Raw genomic sequence first — 4538 nt, forward strand, 5'->3', positions numbered from 1 at the left:
TACAAAACCAAAGAGCAGCATAACGAGCAAACAGAATAAAAACACAAAGCAATATAATACGGACGCACCAAAAAGGAGCATGATGTAATAAAGAGACAGACTGAATGGCTGATTTTAAATTATTGACCGATGGAAGTGAAGATACTGCACAGTTTATCAATACTGATGTTACTCCTGACTCATTGATTGTAAGCAGTAGAAAATAAAAGCAGAATATAATAATATAATGCTGAGTGGCAGAATTCACATTACTGCATGTATGAGGTGTCCATATTTCACTGTTAGTAAATATATACAATAGATATGGCACATGAGTGAAGACTGGTTGTCCATAGTGTTCATATGTGTGGTCTGCTAGGAGCAGTGTTGGTTGTACAGTCTGACAGCAGCAGGAAGGAAGGAAGGACATGTGGTATCTCAGCTGGTGAAGCAGCCTGTCACTGAAGGAGCTGCTCAGTGCTGTCACAGTGTCCCGCATGGGGTGGGACATGTTGTCCATAAGGGACAATAGCTTGGCTCCACCTCCAGCGGGTCGAGGGAGCGTCCCAGAACAGAGCTGGCCTTCTTTATCAGTCCGTTGTTAAAGCCCAACTTGCAGGTTGGAGACCATGGTGAATAAATGCGTAGGAAAATGATGTAGAACCTCAATTAAAACAAAAAACGAAAACATATACACACTACAGTGACTTTTGGGGTCGTTTTTGTGAGAGAATTTTGCTTCCGCATCTAAAACAAGGCTATTCAAGAGAAGGCTGAGACACGGGGTCAAACATGGGGGGATTACACATGCGCAGTAAAATCTGGTCTGCACTTCCTCAAAGGCTCAGTAGATGGCGTGAGACCGTGGAATAAGGGGGATGTGCATGCATGTCATTTTCACAGCTTATTATTGGACTGTCACTGGTGGCCTGCGTTGTGGGCGAGAATGACAGAGATACAATTCCGACAACTTCAGGCAGCCGCCGTCCAAAAGTCCAAGCAGACCGCACCAAGCGCACTCCTTGATCGCCTGAGTGGATCCTGTGCTTTTTATCTAGCGCCCCTGCTGTCACCCTCCAGCATCGCAGCTCAAGTTACACTGCGCATGTGCAATCCCCCCATGTTTGACCCCGTGTCTCAGCCTTCTCTTGAATAGCCTTGATCTAAAAACCCACTAACCGGAAGTGACGTAGCGTAAGGGAGTCCGGCCGAGTTCGATTGAGTGTAACATTAATAAACATGGATGCCAGTACTAGTTTTGAGACTGAAGAGGTTGAAAATGAACATTCATATGCATATGACAGCCCACAGGCTTATAATTATGAGCCTGCTGGGCGTCCAAGAGACCAGGAACAGATCAGGGTTAGGAGAAATAACGGCCACAGGAGAGAAATAGAGCTGTGGTGTGAGGAGAACCAGTGGAGAACTGGGCAGGTGTCTTGGTGAGCGACCAGCGTTAGCTAACGACAGCAACATTAAGTTTGTCATCACGTATTAGGTTATAACAAAGCTACCAATAGTTCTGCCACTATTAGATAACTAATGCTACTTACCCAGAACAGAAACTAATGCGCAAATATCAGCTTGTATCAGACGTATCTTGCTATGCGTGTTATAACTCTGCATTACAGTGTATTGACGTCTGCAGGGGAGAGAGGGAGGGAGAGAGAGAGATACGAAGATTTCCTGATAATGTTTTGTATGATAGGTGCTTGTGTGGGAACTGCCAGCCCATGTCCTCAGCTGTGGAGAGTATGTGCTGCAGGGAGGTGGATGCCTTCTGGGCTCTGGTGGAGAATCTGACCCCCAGACCAGACATAACATGCCTCACACTGCCCATCAACGCCGCCCGCTCCCGTCTCAAACAGGGAGGCCTCCCTCTCCGCGGAGCCCGCCCGTCCTCGCACATACCCCTGAGGCTCGGGTCTCCGTGCGGGGCCGTGGGGCTCAGGTCTCCCGAGCCTCGGGGGTATGTGCGAGGACGGGCAGGCTCCGCCAGGAACATAATCCTCCTGTCCAAAATGAGCGCTGCACACGACCACGTTTTTGGTCACAGATGAAGCCGTGAAATCGCGCCTCTTCACCTGCACAATACGTACCCAGGCACGAAAACTAACTCCACCCCTTTTTCTGTCCGGAAAACGGTGGACTCGATGTCCTGACAGACTCCAGTTTGTGCAACCTGCACAAACACAATAATTCGGCATAATCACAAATGGTGAAATGCACTGTTAACAACCGAAAAAATACTAACTGACAAGTTTACTACCGCTCAGACTCACTACCACCTACTACTGCGCATTGGAAAGAGGCAGGGTCAAGGACGCAGAGTCCCTCTCGTGACGTAGTATCAGGTGATGTTGAAAAAAAAAAGCGTTTTTAGAAGAGGAGCTAAAAAGAGCCACTTTTTCCTCTGAATTCGTGCCCTTATGTTGTGTAAACCATAATAAATTATGAATTAACTTCTCATATGGTAATTTTCAGACAAGGTTATGTATATATTTTTAAAAAAATTTAACCTGCAAGTTGCACTTTAACATAGCGTTTGTCTGTGACAGCTGTGACTTTCCAGACTGTCATAAGAGCGCTACACTTTTCTGCCAGTAGAGGGCACTAGAGAGGTGCTGTGAATTTCTGACATGATGATGTGAAAGTGACTCTAAATTGTCCGTAGGTGTGAATGTGAGTGTGAATGGTTGTGTGTCTCTATGTGTCAGCCCTGTGATAGTCTGGTGACCTGTCCAGGGTGAACCCAATCACAGCTGGGATAGGCTCCGCCCCCCCACAACCCTGAACAGGATAACCAGTTACAGATAACAGATAAAAGATGGATGATGTGAAGAGTTAAGACAAAGCTTCCCCCAAACCTTTGAACATCAGTCAGTGACTGACAGGTGAACAAGGCAATGACAAGAATCTGTTATTTAGAGACTTTCTGCAGAACATTTAACAAACACACACACTGGAGTTTTGTGAATGAGTTCTTCCTCCCTTCTGTGCAGCCATTAGTTTCAGCTCATCAGCATATGAATCAGCTTGTAGAGACACGAACCCTGCATTTAATCTGTCAGTCAACGAGTCTTCATTCACTCTCACACTGAATCTCTGCATTGCCTCAAAGACTGAACCTCTGACAGTGAAGACAGACTGATGGATTATCGTCTCTGCTGCAGGTTCAAGTCTCTGCACGCATGTTGGGTTTTTTTTTAAAAGAGACGGAGGATTTCCATCCAACCAGGAAGTTCCTCCTGCGTTCACACCTTTTATGGTCTTTGTGTTGTCACATGTTCATCAGTTTCAGAGTGAGTGTGTGGTTTGTCAGACTGACACTCCTCCAGCTGCCTGAACAGGCCTGAACCAGCTGGAGAATGTGGATGATGTCTGTGCTGCCTGGCTGCAGGGCACAGGGCAGTGATCACAGGTGACCAGCAAGCTGAGGCAAACTGGTGCTGTGACTTCACTGCGCTCCAGTCCTACATGTCTGTATCCTGCAGCGGGACGGCAACTTTGAAAATAAGTAAAACTACTGCAGTCAGATTTTAACTTTGGTAAGAAAAACAAAAACTGGCAGTAAGATTTTGTCATTTTCACTGTGAAGAATTCTAATTTTAGGTACTTTGAATACTTATACTTCCTTTTTTGTGGTGACATTTAAAACCCTGACAGTGCACCCAAATCTCCTCCCAGCTCTTAACATTTCAGGATGTGGGCTTTGTATATCCTCAGTGGTGAGAGATGCACGCAGATACTCAGGTAAAAGCAGCGATATCACACTGTACAAATATTTCAGTACAAATAAAAGTTCTGCCTCAAAAATTCAAACTATTATCACAAAATGTTCTCAAACTATCAAAAGCACGTTTTAATATTAAGGATGCACTAACATGGAGGCAGCATTTTAAGTCTATAGCAGCTCAAGATGAGGTCATCTGTAAGAATATCTGATAAATTCAACATATTTTTTTGTGTTAAATCTTTAGGCCAGGCATTTGTATCGCAAATTCAATACACCAGGGTGATTCAGTGCTTTACAGAGCAATAAAATATAAAACATAATAAAGAATACAGATTTACAGTAAAAGAGGGGAGTGGGATTTATACTTCTGCATCAAACTGACGCTGTCGCCGGACGCGCACCTCCAGAGATGCAGACCTCCTGTCTGTCTCTGTAAGCTGAAACCATTTCCCTCAGTGGAAACAAAGCTTTGATNTCGCAAATTCAATACACCAGGGTGATTCAGTGCTTTACAGAGCAATAAAATATAAAACATAATAAAGAATACAGATTTACAGTAAAAGAGGGGAGTGGGATTTATACTTCTGCATCAAACTGACGCTGTCGCCGGACGCGCACCTCCAGAGATGCAGACCTCCTGTCTGTCTCTGTAAGCTGAAACCATTTCCCTCAGTGGAAACAAAGCTTTGATTTACTTTCATTTCACAGATAAGAAACAATAAATTGTGAAGACAATAAAGCCTCCACACACTGTGTGTGATTTATCCTGGCTGAAATATGAGCAGAGGAAATCTCTGCTAGCTGCTAGGCTAATGTATACAAT

The sequence above is a fragment of the Epinephelus moara genome, chromosome 10, assembly GCF_006386435.1.
Source record: "Epinephelus moara isolate mb chromosome 10, YSFRI_EMoa_1.0, whole genome shotgun sequence".
NCBI lineage: Eukaryota > Metazoa > Chordata > Actinopteri > Perciformes > Serranidae > Epinephelus > Epinephelus moara.